Source organism: Pteropus medius, unplaced genomic scaffold, assembly GCF_902729225.1.
Source record: "Pteropus medius unplaced genomic scaffold, Ma_sr-lr_union100, whole genome shotgun sequence".
NCBI lineage: Eukaryota > Metazoa > Chordata > Mammalia > Chiroptera > Pteropodidae > Pteropus > Pteropus medius.
In genome coordinates this window covers 1,277,611-1,288,366 of record NW_024350324.1, presented here as the reverse complement: position 1 = coordinate 1,288,366, position 10,756 = coordinate 1,277,611, and the positions used below count along the sequence as shown (strand labels likewise).

At 58.9% G+C, this 10,756-nt stretch overlaps 1 protein-coding gene and 1 long non-coding RNA gene across 6 annotated transcripts in view; one reads left to right on the top strand and one right to left on the bottom strand.

The window, feature by feature from the left end:
• The window catches only part of GNG7 (G protein subunit gamma 7), a 106,474-nt gene extending 103,830 nt beyond the window's left edge, over positions 1-2,644 (top strand). For all 5 annotated transcript variants that reach the window (XM_039839166.1, XM_039839165.1, XM_039839163.1 and 2 more), the window contains one exon: positions 524-2,644. The gene's annotated coding sequence lies outside the window, so the exon portion shown is untranslated. The remainder of the gene's footprint in view (positions 1-523) is intronic.
• Positions 2,645-4,929: 2,285 nt separating this feature from the next.
• Positions 4,930-10,756, bottom strand: part of LOC120583740 (uncharacterized) — a 6,816-nt gene continuing 989 nt past the window's right edge. The window contains exons 2-3 of the long non-coding RNA XR_005647863.1: positions 10,307-10,627; positions 4,930-6,414 (exon numbers count right to left, since the gene is read on the bottom strand). This is a non-coding gene — a long non-coding RNA (uncharacterized LOC120583740). The remainder of the gene's footprint in view (positions 6,415-10,306; positions 10,628-10,756) is intronic.

Below are 10,756 nucleotides of genomic sequence, written 5' to 3'. Positions count from 1 at the left end.
GCAGAGGTGTGGACATGGACTGAACTGGAAAAATCTCTCCTTTTCACGTACAAAACAGTTGCCGCTGAAGTCAGACTTCGGCGGCTGAGCGTGCGGCCGAGCTGCACTGTGCCGTGATGCATGAGTGGGTCTTAGGGGCCAGGAGGGAGGCACCCTGTGTCACCATGTGTCACCCGCTGTGTGGCGTCTGTGTGGCATGTGCCATAGGTCTCCCGGAACCGCAGCTGCAGGAGCAAGTGCCTGGCGGGCAGGGCCACCCGATGCTTTCAGTGAAAAGGTGTCGAATGGCCTGGAAATAGCTGGAAGCAGGAGCTGGGGGCCTGCGCCTCGCTCCGGCGACCCTCACAGCCCTTAGGCCCGGAGCAGCCAGTGGGGGAGGCGAGATGAGTTACTATGAGTGCAATGCCTCGCTCCCCCCGCCACCCCTGGAAATCCAAGATGTCACGGAGTCAGGGGTTCAGGGCAGGGGCCTTTTTATAAATTACTTTTTCCTTTGTTATGACGTGGACATTTAACGGAGCAGGAGGAGGGAGCCGAGTGCAGCCAGTGCCACCTGCGGCGGCCAGGACCCCACATAGCCCTCCGCTCAGAGGTCCCACCGCACTTCTGGGCCCAGAGGCAAACCGTAGGAAGAAGCCAGCCCAGCTCTGCCCCTGCGGCCCAGGGACGTCAGAGGGTGAGGCCCCGCCGGCAGGGTGGCCCAACCCGGCCCCCACCCCACAGCCCCAGGCCGGGCCAAGGCTCGGATCCTGCCCCAGCTAAGTAGGCTCCGGCGAGTGGCCCTCCAGTCCCCGAGCTCAGGCTGGGGGCTGAGCCCTTCTCCCTGGCTCCCAGCTTTCCCCGGCTGGTCCGGGAGCACAGGGGCTCCGGGGAGCCTGGCACCCCAACACCTGCCGCTGGTGGGGAACGGGAGAAGGTGCCGACGCCACCTTTACCAGGCCGGGAGAAGGCGCCCGCGCCTCTGGCCCTCGCCGCCAGGACGGAACCGAAGCCTGTTCCACAGCCAGCGGGGACTGACCCAGACACCAGGGAGCCGGCGCGGAACGAGGCCTGTCGCGGCCACATCTGCCGGCCCTCCCCACCAGCCACCTGGTGACTGGCGGCGAGCGTGTGCCCTCTGCCCTGTGACAGAAGCCTTAACCCCTTGAGCCCGCATCGGATCCCCGCACGTGCGTCCCCCCTCCCACGTCCCCCAGGCCCCAAAGAGGACTGGAGGTCCCGACCTCAGTGTCAGAGACACCCCGGGGGCCCGGACCCCTGCCCTGCCAGCCGTTCCAAGCCCCACCTCGCTGTGCGTCCCCACCCAAGTGGCCCAGAGAAGCCAGCGGAAAGCAGAGCCCAGGACCCCTGGCTGAGGGAGGCGGGTGAACCCACATGTATCGGCACCATCACCTGCTCCGGGCCCAGAAGACACGGCCAACGTGCTCCCTCAGGGGCTTCTGTGTCACACAGCCTGGGGACTGAGTGGTCTGGGTACACCGAGGCCTGGCGAGGGTGACGACAGCCCGTTCCCCACCCTAGTGCCGCACCTGCTACCTGCCTCCCAGGTGCCCACAGCCCTGTTCCCTGAGCCTGGCAGTCAAGGCCCCACGGCCTCAAACCCCAGGGAGCTGGTGATTGGCAGAAACCCCACTGCATTTTCTTTCTAGCTGAGGAAAAAAAAAACACTCGTTTCTTCTTTTTTTCATTTAGAGTAAATCTCACCGTCCTTAGTGTAGACCGAGGCATCAGAGCACTCACGGCCACGTGTGCTGCCTGTGCGATCCTGGCACAAGTGTCCGCCATGAAGACACTGTTACTAGGGCCCTTGGGGACCGGAAGTGCCCCGCGCATCAGGGAGCTGGTGGCGGTGGCAGCGGGGGCCTTGGGGAAAACAGCACCTCCCAACCACGTCACGGGAGGAGACAAGGACACGGGGATACACACAGAGCAGGCGGGCCTGGGCACGCAGATTCTCCTGTCCCCTGTTGCCAGGCTCAGTGTCGCCCGTGTGGCGGTCTGGCCAGGCCAGGCCAAGACCCTGATCCAGTGACCCCCCTCCAGGAAGGCCACACACCCCCCACCCTCCCCACAGGTGACCCCCAGACCAAGCATTAAGTGACTCGGTTGTGACCCCAGGCCCAGGGGAAGTGAACCGCGGGGCTGGGCACAAAGTGCCGTCAGCGGCTTTGACGTCTGGCCCAGACCCAGGACAGTGGGGCCTCTGGGCAGCTCGTCCATCTCTGAACAGCCCAGCCCTGCCGGAGCCAGGCCCACAGCCCACGCGTGAGTGACCAGGGGCAGTTTCCAGCCAAAGCGAGGCCACCGAAGGTCGCTTGTCTTGTCCTTCAGGAGCACTTATAGAAAGCCGGCCTGCCACGGGGTCCCCTGAAAACAAGCCATAGGTCAGACATGACGCCCTCGTCCTCCGCCGTCCACGGAACGCGTCGCCAAACGCTGGAACGCCCGCTCCTGGGTTTCAGAAGCAACCTGCGGCTCTGGCAGGTTCTGCCCCGTCCGCGTTGGGCCGTCCAGTGGTTTTTATTTCTGATTTTTAAAAATCTCCAGGTGTGCCACACCCACTTCCTCGCAGTGTTTTAATATTGTGTGGAATTGTTAATACAAAGTGAGTTAATCCACAATAAAAGGCTCCCGCCTCCTTCTCTCCCGGCTCTGGGACCCTCCTTCTCCCCCCCGGCCACCGTCCCCACCGCGGATGCTCCCGGCTCCGGGCGGCCGCGCACATGTGTAGCCCCCTCAGCTTTGATGGGTTTGTGATTTGTAGTTGGGAAATTTATGGGGAAAAGCTACGGGGCGGGTCTGCGTGCGCACGAGCCCTGCGTCCCACGGCCCGGGAGCATTTGTATGGCATGGCCCGTGGGAAGGCGCCTCCCCCCACCGGAGGCCCTGGAGCCTGGGAAGATCTTAATCTCACCCTGGTCACCAGTCCCTAGGGACCACCCCCCCACACACACCCCCCGACCACCAGCCTCACCGTGAACTGCAAAGAGTTACATTTTTAATAATATATCTGCAAATGGGTGGTTCCGATCCCTGAGCGGAGAAATTTCTCAGAATAAAGCATCTGTAGATTCGACTACGTAAAAATCATTCCCTGTGTATCAAAAAGTACAAGGTTAGAAGGCAGTTCGAAACCTAACCAGAATTAGCACGTGACCCAGCAGTCCGGTGTGCACACACGATGCTCTAAAGGCAAGAACCTGGATGGACACTTGCATGGCCGCGTGCGCAGCAACACAATTCACAACAGCCCAAAGTGGACACGAGCCCAGTGTCCATGGACGGATGATGGGAGAACACACTGAGGTCCATCCAGACGCGGGAGTATCATTCAGCATTAGACATATAGGACGTCCTGACACCTGCTACGTGGATGGACCCTGCGGACACCGCTCGGTGACATAAGCCAGACACAGAAGGACATGTGCCGTGTGATCCCACTCCCAGGGGATCCCCAGAGGAGTCAGAGTCACAGACACGGAGAGTAGGTAGTAGAGCCTGGGGCTGGGGGAGGGGAGGGAGGGAGTGTGTAATGGGGACAGGGGTCAGAGTGTCAGTTTGAGACGATGAGAAAGTCCTGGAGGTGGATGGTGGGGACGATTGTAGGACACCGAGTGTACAAACCACCATGCAGTCGTGTACTTAAAAAATGGTTAAAACGCTAAATTTCACGTCACGTGTATGTACCACAGAAAGAGACACACACTGCCACCACCCACCTGAGGGGCTGAAATCAACACGACCAGCGGTGCCCGGCACACAAGCAGCCAGGCCCCGAGCTCGTGGGGAGCACTGCGACCCCACAGCGGGGGCGGGGGCTGGCGATCTCTCCTGAAACCACGCACGCCCACTCTGTGGCTCGGCGGTTCCACTCACCTCCACCCGGGAGAGATCAAAGCCTGCCCACCAAAAGTGTCGGAAGGAACACACAGGGCAGCTCATCACGATGGTCAAGACGGAGAACCAGCTCAGGTACCCGGCAGCAGGTGAGTGGATCAACGCTGTGGCCCGTCCACAGCCCAGAGTCCCACCCAGCAAAGGAATAAACCAGTACCGAGCGCGGTGACCCGGGCGACGCACAGAGCTTCGCTATACAGCGGGGCAGCCGCGTGAGTCCATCTCTGTGGGGTTCCGGGACAGGCAAGCCTGAGCACAGACTGGCCCCAGATGTCCGCGTCCTAATCGCTAGAACCTGCGGACACGTCCCCTTACACGGGGTCAGAGGAATTGTGCAGATGCGATTAAGTGAAACATCGGGACATGGGGACGACCTTGGGTTCCCAGGGGCCCAGCGTCTTCATAACGGGGAGGCGGGCGGGTCAGAGCCACAGAGACAGACGATGCTGCACTGCCAGCTGTGACGAGGGGGAAGGGGCCACACGCCAGGGACACGGCACCTCTAGAAGCTGCAGGGAAGGAAATGAGAGAAGCCGATCCGGAAAGGCCACACATTGTGTGACCCCAAATCCATGATGTTCTAGAGCAGGGAGAACTCTGGCGACAGCGAAAGATCAGGCTTGGGGGAGCATCGAGTAGGAGGAGCGCGGAGGGTTTAGGGCAGCGACACCTGTGAAGGACATGTGACATTGTCATGGTGGACACGTGACATCGTACACTTGGCAAGACCCACGGAATGTGGTGACCCCGGTGTGGACCACGGACTGCCACGTGCATGCGGAGTGCAGACATCCCGCCCCGCAAAGGACGGGCCAGGGACCCGCGCCTGGGGGTGGCGCCAAGACGAGAGAGGGTGTGACCGTGTCCCTGCTGGGCAGGAGTGGCACAGCCAGACACAGCGTCTCTTGCCACCGCAGAGAGTTAACAGATTCAAAACGGTCATCGGGGCGGCACTACGCGAACCCCAGATGCCAGCATCATCTCCAGAATCTTCCCCTTCAGCAAGCCCATTGAAACCGAGACGGGAGAAATGGCAGATTCAGAGTCACCGAGTCTCTCAGTGGGGACCAGCTACAGAATTCACGGGGCCCCTCATCCAGAAATTAAGAATTTCAGGGGATGCGAAGGACAGCATCAGAAATATAGTCGATAATATTGTAATAACCACGCGTGGTGCCGGGTGGGGACTCGACTTACCCGGGGATCGCTTTGTAAATCGCATAAATGTCTGACCTGAAACTAACGTAATACTGAACATCGACTGTAATTGAAAATTGTTTTAATTGAGAATTTCAAGATGGTGACCGGGAGAATTGCATCCCAGCAACTTCCCAGCCCGCACGCCCGCAACGCCAGCGCTGCCTCTGCATGCAGGGGCCTGGAAGACGGTTTGTCCAGAACGAGGGCACCGCGAACCCTCCTAGCATCTGCAGCCAGCTTTTCAAGAAACGCAAAAAGAAGGTCATCGACCTTGCGTTCTATAAACACAAAATGCCGAACAGTGCTGAACAGAGGCGTGGATGTGGTGGCGAGACCACTGAATTAAGATCCAGACTGGTCACAGAGCTTCTGCAGACTTTCACGCTCTCTCCAAAAGAAATCCCGGGGCAAGGCAGTGACTGACGCGTGAAGTGACTGACATTCATCAGTTCTGAGTCTGTGTCCCATCGCGAGGCCACACCACCTGCAGGGGACGGCGAAATTCATGTTTTTATAAATCCGGTCATCGCTTCGTAAATAGCGTATTCTATTTTTTTCTCCCGACGATCTACATTTTTTTTCTTCCACACTTTCTTTATCCCGTTTTGGTATTTCTTCCTCCTCTCCTAAGTACATTTAAAAACCTCAACAGGTGGAAACAGACCGGTCTTCCTGTGACCTTGGGCAAGTCACTTTAACGACTGGTGCTCCTAATCTCAGAGTTGAACACAAAGTCAAAAGCACCCAGGGAGACCTTCCTGGGTTCTTTATGAGGATCCGAGGCCCCGTCCACAACCCAGATGAAACTCACACCGGATCACACTGCGTCAAAACCTCAGGAACCGGGGAGCGTACGGGTCCCGCCACGGTTCTAGGAGCCTCGGCCAGACGTTCCCACGTCACTCATCTTCACGTTCGCCCCCTGCAAAAGGCAACGCAGTAAACACACGCACGGTCAGGCCGGCGTTAGAGGAGCAGGTTGGGCGCAGGATGTTTATGAGAGCCGGCCCTCGGGATGGAAACACGCGAAGGGGGAGGAGGTTACCCCAGGCCAGGGAGGCCCTTCTGCCTCGCCTCCGTCAGCCACTGGAGGGGCTGCAGCCAGAACGCTGCGATTTGGGCCAGGCGCTCCCTGTAGCTGACGCAGTTCCAGCGGGGCTGACAACTGGAGCTGACAACATTCTCAGAAACCAGGGCGACTTGTCCTCCTTTGCGGGGACGCGGGCAGCACGTCGCCACGCCCTCCAGCCTCGTCCACCTTTAGCTTTCAGAGTTCACGTTCTTCTGTTTGTAAACATTTGGCACCAGTGGACCCCACTGCAGAGAAACATTTGGGAACTGACTGACGCACACGAGAGGAGGCTGACAGCACCACCGAGCAGCTTTCCAGGTCCACGCACTTCATTCGTGGAAATTAGGAAGTCTGTTTTCGTTGACCCAAAGGAAAGGTCAACGAGACTTTTATAAGGCTGTGGTGCCAAAGCAAAAGGCCGTGAGCGCGACCTCATCCCTGTCTTTTCTCCCTGCCAGCATCCACTCCCTCCCGTGGGACCCCTGCCCTGCAGACGCTGCCTGCTGCCCGCTCCCACGCTCCTGCCTAGTCCATGGGATCCTGAGCAAGTCCTTCCCAAGCAAAGGCCGGGCTCTGGCGCCCAGGCAGCCTAGGAGGCAGGCTCAGGGTTCAGGAGTCCCCCGGGGACCCAAAGGACTTGGGGAAAACATCCCGCATTGGGGGCCTTGCAGCAGCAGAGGTCTCCAGGATGGGGGTCCCCCAGGTGGCCACATCGGGCTCAGCACTCTGCAGCACACATGTGGCTCGTCTGTGGAGGCCAGTGACGTGGGCTTTACCGTGGGGAGGGTGACGCGAGGCCTTGCCGCCACACTGGCTCAAGAGCGTAGTGCTCTCTCCGGAACATGTCGCTCCGGGCAGAACTTCAAGCCCCAGGCTGGGGAATGCTTCCCTGGCCAGAACAGCATGGTCCGTCGGCCCACAGACACAGGACAGGCGAGGTGGGATCGGGCTAGCCAGCAGGTGTCCACTCTGCCCCTCGGGGCGCTGCGGTCTCACGGCAGCCATGTCCCTTCACGCACTTTCAGCATCCATAGGCGGTGTCAATGACGTCGCCTTCCCTGGTCAAGGAAATGAATGATCACAGGTGGAGCGGCATGGGGACTCTGGAGCCAGCCGTGGGGACACTCCCCCTCTAAAGCCTCCAGTCCTAGGCAGGAAAAAGGCGAGTTCCCACTCCAGGGACTGTCCAGGAAAAGCTCTCTTGCACCGCTGGGGAGCGTATCTGAACCTGACCTACTCCCCGGCCATCAAGAGACCCTAGAAAGGTGCTGAGTGTGGCCGACACGCATGTCCCCACCCTCAAAGCCACGTGGAGCTGCCCCTGAAGAGGAATTCTCAGACCAGGCTCTCAAAGTTTCGTGGGACAACCTGGGCGCAGCCATGGGATCCGAGCCACAGTCGCCATCCTGTGGGAGGCATGGAACGGGCTGGCTTGGGGGGTCAAAGAAAGCCGCAGCCTTCCCCTGGGCCATGGGGCTGCCCAGCCTGCGGTAACCCGCACAGGAAAGAAGTGGTGAGAGCCATGTCCCTGTCTCATGTGCCAGCCTCATGTGGGCCACCCTCGCAACACAGTCAGGGAGGAAGTACTCTTCACGTCTGGTCCCCTTCCTGGCCAGCGCACTTGGGAGCATTCCCTCCATGGGTTCTCGGAGACCGTTTGGAGAGGACACCTCGGGTCAGGAGGGCGCGGTGGGTTTGGGCCCAGGATTGGGGACCCACAGTCCTCCCGTGATGGTCACGGGAGGCACAGGGTGACCCGTAGGCGGCCTCTGCAAGCGTCCACACCAGAGGCGGCGGGTGAAGTGCAAAAGGAACAGGTGGGGCCGGTTCTGCCACTGGCTTTGCTGGGGGACTTCCAGCAACACGGGGCTCCGTGTGGCAGTTTGTAAAATGAGGATAATTAGTAGCATGGAGGTTGCTGTGAAGATATATAATAGGCGTAAAGTACATAATGAGCGTTCGACAAGTAAAATTGGCCAGCAGTCCTGAGGAGCTGTAATGCCCTCAACATCCAAGTGGCCTGTGGTGCAAACAAGCGACATGGGACTCGTGCCAGCGTTTCCTGCCAAATGCAGAAGCACGTTCACTCTCTGTCCCCCAGCTTCCTCTCCGCAGGCAGACTGTCCTCTCTCGGATGGACAGACGCAGCAGGCTCGCAGAGATCCACTGGCACCACTGGGAAGAAATTAAGTAATTAAAAGGCGACAACGCCGGCTGTTGCTGTCGTGGCTGCCGCGACCCGAGGCCTGCAAAGAGCCAGAGCACCTCGGCCGCGAGCTGACTTCCCCTGGGGCCGAGCCTCTTCCTCTGCGCTTCCGGCCCATTTCCCCGAAGCCCGCCCGAAGCCCGGCAACCGCCTCGCCTCCCCCGGCCGCTGGGGCAATCCCGCCTCCGTTCTGCGAATCCAGGAGCCCCCGCCCCCCGGCAGAGGATCCGGCTCCTTTCTCAGAAGGAGAGGATCCCAGTCGGGCCAGGGCGCTCAGAGCGAGAGCGGGCGGTACCGCGGGGCCGACCCCGAACCAGGGGCCCGCCGAGCCCTCCAGAGCTACCCCTGGTCCCCGCGCCCCTGACCGCATCTTGCGCCACTAGGGCCGTTTGCACGCGAGGCCAGAGCGAGGCCCCGCCCCCGAGAGGCCCCGCCCCCGAGAGGCCCCGCCCCGGAGGCCCCGCTTCCCCGAGAGGCCCCGCCCCGAGGCCCGCCCCGAGGCCCCGCCCCCGAGGGAGGGCTGTGGGGTCCCAGAGCTAGATGGGCACGCGCATCCCCTGACCCTGACGCGAAGGCTCGGCTTCTGATTGGCCGAGCCGCTTGGGGCACTGAAAGGCCGGATGCGCGCGTGCAGGTGTGAGACCCGGCACCTGCAGCATAGGGCTTATGCTCTCCGAGGCTAGAAAAGCACCAAGTGGGCACCTGGGTGGAGAACACACCTCTGTACCTAGGCCCCAGTCTCCACGCTGCAGCCAGAGCTAACCTGACACACTTATCGGCTTATTTATTACCTCCGATTAAAACCCTTGCACGATCAATTTTAATTTGTGCTTTCGTCACGCATGGGAGTATTTCATATAGCAATTTTTTTTTTTAGTATAAGTAGGACTCAAATATTGAATGAGATACACTAAATGTTCTTTGGGTATAGGTATGTTCGGATAGTACATGCGGATAGATTTACACACAAAAAAAATTTATCTAAAATTCAAATTTAACCGCTGTGTTGTATTTCATTTGGCAACCCGATCTGTAATTATTCGTTCATCACTGTGACCATCTGATCAATTTATCCGCGGACCTGGACCGTGCACCCCGGGTGGGCAGGCACCCCTCAACTTCTGCTCCTCGCCGTCCAGTGTCAGCAGAGTCTGACCAAAGAAGGTGCCTGGGGAGGCTGAATAATAGCTTCCCCAAACAGGAGTCCATGTCCTACTACTCAGAACCTGTGAATATTTTCCAAACTTTGCTGATGAGCTTAAATTAAAAATCTTGAAATGGGGAGGCTATCCTGGCTTATTCAGGTGGGCCCAGTGTCCTCACGAGGGTCCTTGTAAGGGGAAGGCAGGAGGGGCAGTCACAGAGAAGAGGTGACGTGAGGACGGAAGCCAGGAAAAAGGCCTCGTGTTATGGGGCCGTGACCCAAGGGGTGAGGTGGCCTTCGGAAGCTGGAAAAGGCAAGGAACCGTACCGTCCCCTAAGGTCTCCAAAAGAAACCGTGGAAACCTTGGTTTTTAGCTGGGTGAAACTGACTTCCGACTTCTGACCTCCAGACTGTAAGACAATACATTTAGGTCGTTTTAAGCCACTAAGTTGGGGTAACTTGGTACAACAGTCTGGGAAACTCATACGGTGCCCAGCAAATACTTGCTGAATGAGTGAAGGAAGAAAGAATGTGAAAGGCAGCTCTGGAATACCTTGTGCGTTAGAGCCGGAAGAGTCAGGAGACCACGCTGGCTTCTGTGTGTCACCAGTCATGAGACCCTGGGCCTGTGAAATTATCCCAAGACCTCGGTTTCCTAATGTGTCACATGGGGTCACTGCTGCGGGCCTCCTGCACTGTCGGGAGTGAGGAGGTAGCTGGAGAGTCATCTCAAGGTATGGAGCCCACCATCACCCAAAATGTTTCTCTGGGCTCCAGCCGGACTCACCTGCTCATCCTTTCTGGGCCACCGGCTCCATCCCCTGTGGGATCTCTTTCTAAGATCGTTAATATCTTCACTCACATGTTGAGAGCAACTCCGTAGGGATTATATGTCCATTGGCCCACGTGAGGCAGCTCAGGCACAGAGAGGAAGCCACGCCCCACCCCCAAGGAGATGAAACCGTGAGGGGAACAAGTCTAAGGCCTGGCCCACTCCTGCGTCCTCCTCTCTGGGCCTCAGTTTACACTCACTTAGCAGATCTTCCTCTTGGGGACATGGGCGTGCCCAACCAGTGGGGATGGGTGGGACCAAGATCCATTCTCAACCCTGAAAGGAGGTAAAAGGTCAGAGTCTGGGGAGCCCCACCTTGCCCTGGAGATGGCATTCAGATGTGGGGTGTCATGGATTCCTTGAGGCCCAAATGTCTAGCTCACCTGGAACGTGGGAACGCCCTTG